Source organism: Dendrobates tinctorius, unplaced genomic scaffold (assembly GCF_039654945.1).
Source record: "Dendrobates tinctorius isolate UK_male_01 unplaced genomic scaffold, ASM3965494v1 ptg000241l, whole genome shotgun sequence".
NCBI classification, from domain to species: Eukaryota; Metazoa; Chordata; class Amphibia; order Anura; family Dendrobatidae; genus Dendrobates; species Dendrobates tinctorius.
Genome location: NW_027361908.1, coordinates 30,798,306 through 30,811,634, shown reverse-complemented (window position 1 = coordinate 30,811,634; position 13,329 = coordinate 30,798,306). Strand labels below are relative to the sequence as shown.

At 42.5% G+C, this 13,329-nt stretch overlaps 1 protein-coding gene across 1 annotated transcript in view; it reads left to right on the top strand.

Moving 5' to 3' along the window:
• ATP2B1 (ATPase plasma membrane Ca2+ transporting 1) overlaps window positions 1–13,329 on the top strand; it is a 118,441-nt gene that overhangs the window by 72,988 nt on the left and 32,124 nt on the right. The gene's annotated exons all lie outside the window — the stretch shown is intronic.

Sequence of the window (13,329 nt, the reverse complement as noted above, 5' to 3'; positions counted from 1 at the left end):
GTATATTTTTGAGCGCCTAACTTAAACCCGTTGAAATAGTCTAAAACCTCCCCTGTTTTAGTATGTTTTCTGTGTGCTGGCTGACGGTCCTTGATCTTGACACCCCTAACTGGAGATTTAATAGAATCAAGCCATTGACTGCACCTATATTCATCCATTATATTCCCCTCCACTTTTGTTGTTCCTGACAGTCCTTTATTTAGGTTAAGGGGTAAGGTTGCTCCTTGTGGAGAGTGACCTACCAGCTCTGGCTTGTCAAGATAAGGAGGCTTATTTGCCGTGCAATGCTCCTCTGGGAAATTTAATATGCAAATTGTCTCTTCAGAGAAAAAAAGGACTTGAACTCTATAGCGCCACCTGTTGGTCGTAGCGATCCTACAAGTCACAATCAACCCTTTAACAAGTCTTGTAATATAATACACCAACAAACTTAATCCTCTAAATCTGAAGCTATAGCTTCATGATCACTATAGAAGTGTTAATCCTACATACCCAAACGTGAACACTTAATCCAAAGAGTACATTCACCTCATAGAAATAAGGTCACCATAAGATATAATAATACAATATTTATTTAGAAAATACTATTAATGTATACGATATATCATTACAATAGTTGTGAGAGCTGATAAGCATGAGACAACATAACAAAAACAACTTGGACTACCAAAGAGGAGCATCACCTTCCTGGGGTTCAATACGAGTTATCAGAGAAACAGTACAAAATGACTGGTTTACAGATAAGCAAGACAATACAGCAATAAACCAGATCAATAGATTGAAACACTATCCAATAGACTATCCTTTAAGGTCATACAATATCAAAAATATATAAAAGTAGATAGAAATAGTCAAGCAATCATGACAATATATGTACGAGACAAGAGTCCTAAATGAAGCAATTGGCCTGTGCACATCTTGCAGTTAAAAACATTAGCTGAAATACAGGAGTCCCCTAAGACCTGGGGAGAATTATACCTGAAGTCATGATGCTTGTAGGTGAAGGTAGGTACCCTCGAGAGTCCCATTCAGCAGCCTCGATGCGCTTTTCGCCAAAAGCAGCTTCGTCAGGAGGCGTGGCTTAGTGTAATTATGGGTGCCTTATATAGTAAATGTAGGTAGGACAATATAAAACAGCTGATGACCGTGCAATCAACATGCACTGACTTTAGGGCGCCGTCCTGAGCGGCGCTCGACATGTGACCATATACAGCTGCAAGAATATCTAATTACCTTGGATAAAGGATAGAAGTCCTTGCTTCGGAGTGTAAACGCTAGGTACATCAGACGGCGCATGTGACCGTGATGCCACGCCCCCCAGCGCTGACATAGGTGGAAGGTGCCCCACTTGTTTGGGAGGAGGATGTGACATCATCCCCCCGATCACCGAGGCAACCAGGACGCCTAGCCAATCACCGGACCGCAGCAGCGCACTGGTGTAATGCGTCTGGATGTAAACACTAGCAGGGAGCAATACATTCAACAGCAGGACAAATATGTACAAGTTCTAGCCCAAATAGACATATATAACAAGCGCCACAGTAAATATCATTATATATTACAATTTTTTTTAAACAAGACAGGCACTTATTAACTTAATACAAAAGGGCAGGATTGTACATGGAAAAATAAATATATCTCAATTGACACATATGTCCAGGTAATATGTTCAAAAGAAGCAGCTTGAATAGCAGTAAATCTTCCCATGTCGCATTTTTATCCAGATTGAATAGGTAACAATATCCATCTCGTCCTCCAATATAACCAAAAGAATGTGTACATATAAGAATATGTTGAGAAGTTGGACTGAAGAAGACATATATAACAATGATCATTAATATACATATAAAACATAAAGGGACCCTAAAAAAGTTTAAAAAGCACTAGATGTGATAAATTAACCCATCAATATCGGGCTGAGTCATAGGAAGGACTTGAAGCTAATAAATTCATTAAGCCTGTATAGGCTAACTGTATTTAGTGTGACCATCCATCTTGTTTCTAACTGCAACAGTTTCCGCTTAAGATCTCCACCTCTTATACCCATATATACATGGTCAATCCCACACACCATTTAACCCCTTAGGGGTACAATCATGATGGTCACGAAAATGTCTGGGGACAATTTTAAGTTTTTCAAGGTCCTGTTCCTTCTTAGCATTGATAATATCTCTCACGTGTTCCTGAATTTTGACCTTTAAGGCTCTGGTTGTCATTCCAATATACTGTATATCAGGCCACAGGGACACGTGAGATGATGTATAACCGACTGTGTTACAAGTAATATGATGGATAATCTTGTAAGCAGGGCTGTGGAGTCGGAGTCTGAGCTCATTTTAGTGGAGTCAGTATAAAATGGTCCGACTCCTAAAATATATAATAAATTGGATAGAGTAATTCAATGCAGAATGTGCTGAATATTTTTTCCTAGGAATTGAGGGAAAGTTATGAATTGTCCTATAAATGGCTGATCTATTCCTGATCTAAGGCTACATTCACACAAGAACAGGTTCTTGCTATTGTAATGGACAATGCTTCAAACATAAGTACCATTAAACTGATGAATGAGAGTAATGAACAACAGCTAGAAGAAAATTTAGGATTCAGTATGTTTGAGATGGAAGGCCACAGTGCTGTTCATGTAACTGAGGAACAAACAGATATTACAACAGAAGAACAGCAAAATTATACTGTAGAAATAGATGATCTTGTTGAATATAAAAGTGTTTTGAAGCACCTTCATCACATGCGCTGTATGCCCAGATGTAGTACTTTGCATTTCTCCCTGTTAAAAACCATTCTGTTAGTTGCTGCCCACTTCTCCAGTTTATTTATATCTTTTTGAATCCTCTCTCTCTCTTCTCTAGAATTGGCTATCCCTCCTAGCTTTGTGTCATCAGCAAATTTAATCCGTTTACCCTCAATTCCTTCATCTAAATCGTTGATAAAGATGTTGAACAATACAGGGCCCAGGACAGAGCCCTGTGGTACCCCACTTGTAAGTCCTGTCACCCTTGTCATTCAGAAATTGTGTGCTTTTTGGAATAAACTTACGAACAGGAACCACAGGGGAAAGATCCCATGGTGGTCCCTTACTACCAAAAAGGAACAGACTCTCCTTAGGTGGAACGTCGTAGTGACTTTTAGTCAAGATATCACTCAAATCACGCGATCTTCGCCACGTAATAGATGGAGTAGGGGATAAATGATGTTTTAAATCCCTATCTGTCAATAGAATAGACCAATTTTTTGATTGAATGTTTCACATCCACTTTTTCTGATCTGTGTTGAGTGGACTTATATGATAAAATAGGTTGTCTATCCGTTTTAGTAGCCTTATGTCCTTTCTTAATGTCTCTTAGTTTGTAACCCCTTTCTTGAAACCTATATGAAAGGTTTTTGGCCTGCTCATGATGTGTGACTATCAGCAGATGTGCCAAGTCTTCAAAAATTGCCCTATTGGTATTGACCGTATTATTTGAGGGGGATGGGATGACTCTGCGTGCAATAATGCATTAGTCGCTGTAGTTTTGCGGTATATAGCAGTGGTCACCGCACCATCCAATCCCTTAGAGATCAAAATATCCAGGAATTCCATCTTGATCTCACAATATTTCCAAGTGAGATTAATGTTTAGATTGTTGATACTACGGTCATTGAGGAAGGTGTCAACACATGACTTTGGAGCCCTGCCAGATGAAAAATATATAATCAATATAACATGACCACGAGATGAGGCTGCCATATCCGGGTGTGTCAAGGACCACCTCCCTTTCCCAAAGCCCCAGGAAAAGGTTAGCATACGAGGGCGCACAAGTCGCCCCCATTGCTGTTCCCTGGAGCTGTAGGAAGGGGCAGTCCTTGAACACAAAAAAATTGTGTAAGCACGAAATGTGATAAAGATGACAAATTCCATCAAATCGTGGTCAAGACTCGTCCTCTCAAGGAAATGTCTGCCAGCTTTCATCCCGTGGTCATGGTCTATCGAAGTATTCAGGGACTCCACGTCACGTGACCATAATCATGTCATCCTCTATTTTTTAAAGATTTTAATTCCTTGATAGCCTTTCTTTGGATATAAGTTAGATTGTCATTTAATATTTTATCAAGATGTCTTAAATCCTCCTTAACTGATTTCACAAAGATTTCGACTTGTGGGCAGGCAGACAAAGGTGTAAAAACCTTTGAAGACCGAAACACCTAGCCAAATCAGTTCTCATACAGTTAGGTCCATATATATATTTGGACAGACATTTTTCTAATTTTGGTTCTAGACATTACCACAATGAATTTTAAACAAAACAATTCAGATGCAGTTGAAGTTCAGACTTTCAGCTTTCATTTGAGGGTATCCACATTAAAATTGGATGAAGGGTTTAGGAGTTTCAGCTCCTTAACATGTGCCACCCTGTTTTTAATGGGACCAAAAGTAATTGGACAATTGACTCCAAGGCTATTTCATGAACAGGTGTGGGCAATCCCTTCATTATGTCATTCTCAAGCAGATAAAAGGCCTGGAGTTGATTTGAGGTGTGGTGCTTGCATTTGGAAGGTTTCGCTGTGAAGGAAACATCCTGTCAAAGGAGCTCTCCATGCAGGTGAAGCAAGCCATCCTTAAGCTGCAAAAACAGAAAAAACCCATCCGAGAAATTGCTACAACATTAGGAGTGACAAAATCTACAGTTTGGTACATCCTGAGAAAGAAAGCATTGGTGAACTCATCAGTGCAAAAAGACCTGGGCACCCACGGAAGACAACAGTGGCCGATGATCGCAGAATAGTCTCCATGGTGAAGAGAAACCCTTCACAACAGCCAACCAAGTGAACAACACTCTCCATGAGGTAGGTGTATCAATATCCAAATCTACCATAAAGAGAAGATTGCATGAAAGTAAATACAGAGGGTTCACTGCACGGTGCAAGCCACTCGTAAGCATCAAGAATAAAAAGGCTAGACTGGACTTTGCTAAAAAACATCTAAAAAAAAGCCAGCACAGTTCTGGAAGAACATTCTTTGGACAGATGAAACCAAGATCAACCTCTAGCAGAATGATGGAAAGAGAAAAGTATGGCGAAGGCGTGATACAGCTCATGATCCAAAGCATACCACTTCATCTGTAAAACACGGCGGAGGCAGTGTGATGGTTTGGGCATGCATGGCTGCCAGTGGCGCTGGGTCACTAGTGTTTATTGATGATGTGACACAGGACAGAAGCAGCCGAATGATTTCTGAGGTATTCAGAGCCATACTGTGTGTTCAGATCCAGCCAAATGCAGCCAAACTGATTGGTCGTCATGTAATACTACAGATGGACAATGACCCAAAACATAAAGCCAAAGCAACCCAGGAGATTATTAAAGCAAAGAAGTGGAATATTCTTGAATGGCCAAGTCAGTCACCTGATCTCAACCCAATTGAGCATGCATTTCACTTGTTAAAGACTAAACTTCAGACAGAAAAGCCCCACAAACAAACAGCAACTGAAAACCACCACAGTGAATTCCTGGCAGAGCATCAAAAAGGAGGTAACGCAGCGTCTGGTGATGTCCATGAGTTCAAGACTTCAGCCAGTCATTGCCAACAAAGGGTTTTCAACCAAGTACTAGAAATGAACATTTTATTTACAATTATTTAATCTGTCCAATTTTTGTCCCTTTAAAAACAGGGAGGCACATGTTAAGGAGCTGAACTCCTACACCCTTCATACCCTTCATCCAATTTTAATCTGGATACCCTCAAATGAAAGCTGAAAGTCTGAACTTCAACTGCATCTCAATTTTTTTTGTTTAAAATTCATTGTGGTAATGTCTAGAACCAAAACTAGAAAAATGTTGTCTCTGTCCAAATATATATGGACCTAACTGTACTTTGCACTGACGAGGGCCAATAGCCCTTATCCCCGTGTCTGCAAATTGAGATTCTGATTTGGCTTTTATCTTAAGTCATATTACAAGACTCATTAAAGGGTTGATTGTCACTTGTAGGATCGTTACTACCAACAGGTGGCGTTATAGAGTTCAAGTCCTCTTTCTCTCTGAAGAGGCCATTTGCATAGTCCTTTATTTAGTTAGCTGACTCAAATACATTGCTTATATGCACACAGCTTCTGCCATGAATGTGTGACCTCTGCAGTGTATGTATGTGGGACTGCTAAGGCCACTGATAGGTGGCACAGTACATTAGTGCTGCTAAGTAAAGGGCCTGTGACACTAAGCGATATCGCTAGCAATATCGCTATAACTTGTTGCGTTATAGCGATATTGCTAGCGTTATCGCTTTGTGTGATACTTACCTACGACCCGCTCCCCCGCTGGTTATCGCTGATCGCGCGAGAACGTCCTGGACCGTTTCTCGTCGTCAGCTTCCTGCGGCGCTTCCTGTGGAGAGACGAGCGTGGAGCCGGGCGGGAGGACGTCAGGAACGCCTAGTGTGACAGGTAAGTAGCGACCCCCGACCCCTGCGATGTCGCTGGTGAGATCTGCCTGTTTGGCAGCTCACTAGCGACCACTTAGCGATGCACCAGCGATCCTGACCGCGTCATATCGCTGGTCGGGATCGCTGGTGCATCGCTAAGTGTGACAGTACCTTTAATAAAGGACCGCGAGGAGCAGCAGCCTGGCTATAGGTTCTTTCGTTATTTTATTGCATTGCCAGTATTTGCACAAATTTTTATCCAAGTATAAATAATGATTTAAAGCACCATTATGGCAGGATGCTTTACATGTGAAGAGGGTTTACATACAGATAATGTAACAACAAGTACAATAATCGGTGACAGACTGGGGGAGAGGACCTGCCCGCATGCACTTTCAATCTACAAGGTATTGGGAAAGGAGACTTATATGGATACACCTAAATAAAATGGGAATGGTTGGTGATATCAACTTCATGTTTGTGGCACATTAGTATATGGGAGGGGGAAAACTTTCAAGATAGGTGGTGACCATGGTGGCCGTATTGAAGTCGGCCATTTTGAATCCAGCTTACTGAGAAATTCACAATAAAAACAATGGTGTGCTTGGTTTTAACGTAACTTTATTCTTTCTGGAGTTATTTACATGTTTATGACCACTTATAAAATGTGTTTAACGTGCTTCCCATTGTGTCGGAGTGTCAATGCAACCCTCTTCGCCCACTCTTGACACACTGATAGCAACACCGCAGAGGAAATGCTAGCACAAGCTTCCAGTATCCGTCGTTTCAGATGCTGCACATCTCGTATCTTCACAGCATAGACAATTGCCTTCAGATGACCCCAAAGATAAAAGTATAAGGGGGTTGGATTGGGAGACATTGATGGCCATTCAACTGGCCCACGACAACCAATCCACTTTCCAGGAAACTGATCATAGGTTTTTGTGCTATCAGTGTGGACAGGGCACAAACTGATGAATATCAATAACCACAAAAGAGAAAATCCAGTATAATGTGCCAATATAAAAAATTACAACCTTAATTAAATATACTCACAAGAGTTAATATTCAAATACGTCAAAGTAATTCAGAATAATACATTAAGGTCTCTACTAAGCCATAATGGGGTAATGACAGCATCATTAGCCTAACCTACAAATCATGTATAATAGTGTATTGTGAAGTTCCCCCTTCACAGCCTCATGTGTCTCCTACTCCCGGTCCCAGCCGTGCTCACATTTGGCTTCTATTAAAGGAGGAATACTATAAAAAAAAAACACTTACATTGGTGGTTGTCTGCTATGTGCGGTCTTCCCCAAGCGCCCAAACGCGCGTTTTATCCCTTTGTCAGTAGAACTGTTAATGTAGGAATGCTCGGACCTGACACCCATAATTGATGGTATGGTGTGGAATATAGGGTACAAAAAGAGTGGGGCCATTCTTCATCAATGGAAACCTCAATGCCACTGGATATCTGAAATTTCTACATGATGTTGTGTTGCCCTCTTTATGCACTGAAGATGGTACGTTCCCTGAGTTTTTCCAGCAAGATAGTGCACCACCATATTATGGGTGTCAGGTCCGAGCATTCCTATAAGGAATCTGACCCCCTTAGACTAGCATTTCTTCTGCGGTGTTGCGATCAGCGGGTCAAGAGGAGAAGAGGCTTGCATTGACAATCCAACACAATGGGCAGCACTTTCAACACATTTTATAAGTGGTTATAAACTTGTAAGTAACCCATGAAATAATAGTTATGTTAAAACCAAACACACCATTGTTTTTATTGTGAAATTTTCAAGTTATATGTCAAATGACCCTCTTCCCATTGGAAAAAATAAAGTTGGATCCAAAATGGCCGACTTCAAAATGGCTGCCATGGTCACCACCCATCTTGAAAAGTTTTCCCCTCCCATATACTAATGTGCCAAAAACAGATATCGCCAACCATTCCCATTTTATTTGTGTATCCCTATAAATGGCCCACCCTGTAGTTGGTACAGTTCAGGTGATATTGAGGTAGCAGCATGGTTATTGCAGGTTGTAAGTCTCCATGAAGAGGCGGTTTTCAGGTTGCATCTAAATGTTTTACTTGTGGAAGACAAACTAGTGTGCTGAGGTAGTGCGTTTAGGAGTATGAGGGATGCTCAGGAGAAATCTTAGGCCTCTTTCACACTTCAGTTTTTTGCAATCAGTCACAATCCGCCAGGTTTTGAAAAAAACGGATCCTCAATTTTTTTTTGAGGATCCGTTTTTTTCCCCATTGACTTCCATTAATGGCGGATTGTGACGGATTGCCGTCCGTTGCATCCGTTTTTTTTGCGGATCCGCCAAAAGTCGCTGTCCGTCACCATCCTCAAAGATTTGAAAACGGAGCTTGCAACGTGTTTTTTTTTTTTCTGGCGGATCCTCCAGACACTAATTTAACCCGAAATTCTTTCTGAGTTCAATTCTCTCTCTTTCTCTTTCTCTCGCTCTTTCTCTCGCTCTTTCTCTCGCTCTTTCTCTCGCTCTCTTTCTCTCGCTCTCTTTCTCTCGCTCTCTTTCTCTCGCTCTCTTTCTCTCGCTCTCTTTCTCTCGCTCTCTTTCTCTCGCTCTTTCTCTCGCTCTCTTTCTCTCGCTCTCTTTCTCGCGCTCTTTCTCGCGCTCTCTTTCTCGCGCTCTCTTTCTCGCGCTCTCTTTCTCGCGCTCTCTTTCTCGCGCTCTCTTTCTCGCGCTCTCTTTCTCGCGCTCTCTTTCTCGCGCTCTTTCTCGCGCTCTTTCTCGCGCTCTTTCTCGCGCTCTTTCTCGCGCTCTTTCTCGCGCTCTTTCTCGCGCTCTTTCTCGCGCTCTTTCTCGCGCTCTTTCTCGCGCTCTTTCTCGCGCTCTTTCTCGCGCTCTTTCTCGCGCTCTTTCTCGCGCTCTTTCTCGCGCTCTCTTTCTCGCGCTCTCTTTCTCGCGCTCTCTTTCTCGCGCTCTCTTTCTCGCGCGCTCTTTCTCGCGCGCTCTTTCTCGCGCGCTCTTTCTCGCGCGCTCTTTCTCGCGCGCTCTTTCTCGCGCGCTCTTTCTCGCGCGCTCTTTCTCGCGCTCTCTTTCTCGCGCTCTCTTTCTCGCGCTCTCTTTCTCGCGCTCTCTTTCTCGCGCTCTCTTTCTCGCGCTCTCTTTCTCGCGCTCTCTCTCTCGCGCTCTCTCTCTCGCGCTCTCTCTCTCGCGCTCTCTCTCTCGCGCTCTCTCTCTCGCGCTCTCTCTCTCGCGCTCTCTCTCTCGCGCTCTCTCTCTCGCGCTCTCTCTCTCGCGCTCTCTCTCTCGCGCTCTCTCTCTCGCGCTCTCTCTCTCGCGCTCTCTTTCTCTCGCGCTCTCTTTCTCTCGCGCTCTCTCTCTCGCGCTCTCTTTCTCTCGCGCTCTCTCTCTCGCGCTCTCTTTCTCTCGCGCTCTTTCTCGGCTACGATTCCTTTAAAATTCTTTATTTTGCGGATCCGTAAAAAAAACGGATGGGTTGCATCCGTTGTCATCAGTTCTAAAACGGAACTAATTTAACCCGAAATTCTTTCTGAGTGCAATTCTCTCTCTCTCTCTTTCTCGCTCTCTTTCTCTTTCTCTCAAATTCAAATAGGCTTTATTGGCAGGACCAAAATACAATTAGTGTTGCCAAAGCAAGAAAAGAAGTGTGGCAGGGGAGTGGATTAGGGTAGTGGGGATGGGGAGTGATTGTCCATTTGGAGGTCTTTAGTTCCTCTCATCTTATGACATGTGGTGACATATCTTTCTCTCGCGCTCTTTTTCTCGCGCGCTCTTTTTCTCGCGCGCTCTTTTTCTCGCGCGCTCTTTTTCTCGCGCGCTCTTTTTCTCGCGCGCTCTTTTTCTCGCGCGCTCTTTTTCTCGCGCGCTCTTTTTCTCGCGCGCTCTTTTTCTCTCTCCAGGCTACGATTCCTTTAAAATTCTTTATTTTGCGGATCCGTCAAAAAAAACGGATGAGTTGCATCCGTTGTCATCAGTTCTAAAACGGATCCAGCATCCGTCCTTTTGGCGGATTTTGACTGATGCACAAAAAACTGAAGTGTGAAAGAGGCCTTAGACTGTTGTGTGTGGAACGTACAGGAGTACAAGAAAGAAAGAAGCCTTGTGAAGGCCAGGAATTGCATGCAAGGGTACTAGACATTATTTCTGAAATGTATGGGGACAGATTATTGACAATGTTGTAAATCATTAATATTTTTTAAACTAAATTCACTGGGTAATTGGAAGCCAGTGAAGGGATTGGCAGAGGAGCATCAAGGGGTAGAGGTGAATTAATCTGGCAGAGTTAAAGGGGTTGCCTATTGATTTGTCGCATTCTGCTATGCCCAAGTTAACCAAGAGATGAGGTGATTGTGGCATTGCAGAAAATGATAGTTGTATCGGTTTCATTGAGAATGATAGTGTGTAAATGTCTAGGTATGAGGTTTGTGCAGGTGTGTGCTAACTGGTGACCTTGCGGTACAGTTGAAGAGAACTTTGTGAATGTACGTAGGTGGTGGGCATATAGGGGTAGAGGTGAGTTTATAACATTAGATAATGAAGAGGCAGGTGAAGATAAGACCTAGTGTATTTCCATCTCTATAGGCGACTTGGGAGTACCACTCTGTGAGACTAAAAAATGAAGCCAGCTGACTGGTGGGCATCAATGGGTATGTCAAAATCACACATCACAACAGTGAGAAAGTCAGCAGAGATTAAGTGTAGGCTTCAGGTGGTGAAGTGGTCAATAAAGGTGATGACGGGTCCCAAGTGTTGATAGTCACCTGGCGGTTGCAGGGAGAGTAGACACGTACAGAGTGCACATGCAGGCACAGAATGTTACCTAATGCTCCAGAAAGGAGTTGGGCTCAAGCAAATGAATGGGTTTCAAATTAGAGGTGCAGGTGTTCACATGACTTTTAGCCTTCATTTTATTGTAGGAGATACATCATCCTCTAGAATAGGCACATCTCCTGCTGAAGAACCTTTTCTAGAGTAAATGCCTATTTGATTAGCAATTGCTCTGTTCTAAACAAGGTTCCCCAACAGCTAAGGTTCTGCTGTAACATCTACAATCAATGTTCTTCAAACATTGCCTGAAAGTAGTAGTCACTTCATACTGACCACCTCTGTACAGTAAATCGTGTTCAGACTTGTTAATAAAAAGAAATAGATCTACGGCCGATTTACAGCTACTTTAGATTTTACCTTGTGAGCTGATCGGGAATGAGTCTCTGTACAGACAAAAAGTTTGGACACACCTTCTCATTCAAAGAGTTTTCTTTATTTTCATGACTATGAAAATTGTAGATTCACTCTGAAGGCATCAAAACTATGAATTTACACATGTGGAATTATATAATTAACAAAAAAGTGTGAAACCACTGAAAATACTGTATGTCTTATATTCTAGGTTCTTCAGAGTAGCCACCTTTTGCTTTGATTACTGCTTTGCACACTCTTGGCATTCTCTTGATGAGTTTCAAGAGGTAGTCACCGGAAATGGTTTTCACTTCACAGGCGTGCCCTGTCAGGTTTAATAAGTGGGAATTCTTGCCTTATAAATGGGGTTGGGACCATCAGTTGTGTTGTGCAGAAGTCTGGTGGATGCAAAGCTGATAGTCCTACTGAATAGACTTTTAGCTGCTTTTTTCTTGTCATAATACAAATTCTAAGTAAAGAAAAACGAGTGGCCATCATTACTTTAAGAAATGAAGGTCAGTCAGTCCTAAAAATTGGGAAAACTTTGAAAGTGTCCCCAGGTGCAGTGGCAAAAACCATCAAGTGCTACAAAGAAACTGGCTCACATGAGGACCGCCCCAGGAAAGAAAGACCAAGAGTCACCTCTGCTGCGGAGGATAAGTTCATCCCAGTCCCCAGCCTCAGAAGTCGCAGATTAACAGCAGCTCAGAATAGAGACCAGGTCAATGCCACACACAGTTCTAGCAGCAGACACATCTCTACAACAACTGTTAAGAAGAGACTTTGTACAGCAGGCCTTCATGGTAAAATAGCTGCTAGGAAACCACTGCTAAGGACAGGCAACAAGCAGAAGAGACTTGTTTGGGCTAAAGAACACAAGGAATGGACATTAGACTAGTGGAAATCTGTGCTTTGGTCTGAGTCCAAATTTGAGCTCTTTGGTTCCAACCACCGTGTCTTTGTGCAATGCAGAAAAGATGAACGGATGGGCTCTGCATGCCTGGTTCCCACCGTGAAGCATGGAGGAGGAGGTGTGATGGTGTGGGGGTGCTTTGCTGGTGACCCAGTTGGGGATTTATTCAAAATTGAAGGCATACTGAACCAGCATGGCTAACACATCATATTGCAGCAGCATGCTATTCCATCCGGTTTGCGTTTAGTTGGACCATCATTTATTTTTCAACAGGACAATGACCCCAAACACCCCTCAAGGCTGTGTAAGGGCTATTTGACGTGATGACCTGGGCTCCACAGTCGCCAGACCTGAACCCAATGGAGATGGTTTGGGGTGAGCTGGACTGCAGAGTGAAGGCAAAAGGGCTAACAAGTGCTAAGCATCTTTGGGAACTCCTTCAAGACTGGAAGACCATTTCCGTTGACTACCTTTTGAAGCTCATCAAGAGAATGCCAAGAGTGTGCAAAGCCGTAATCAAAGCAAAAGGTGGCTACTTTGAAGAACCTAGAATATAAGACATATTTTCAGTTGTTTCACACTTGTTTGTTAATTATATAATTCCACATGTGTAAATTCATAGTTTTGATGCCTTCAGAGTGAATCTACAATTTTAATAGTCATGAAAATAAAGAAATCTCTTTGAATGAGGTGTCTCCAAAGCTTTGGTCTGTACTGTATAAATATATTATGTACGTTTGCTAACAAATTTTTTTTTTTTTTCTTTTTTACAAATTCCATGTTTTGGATTCTAGTTTTTGAACCTTTTGTACCTTTTTAGAGT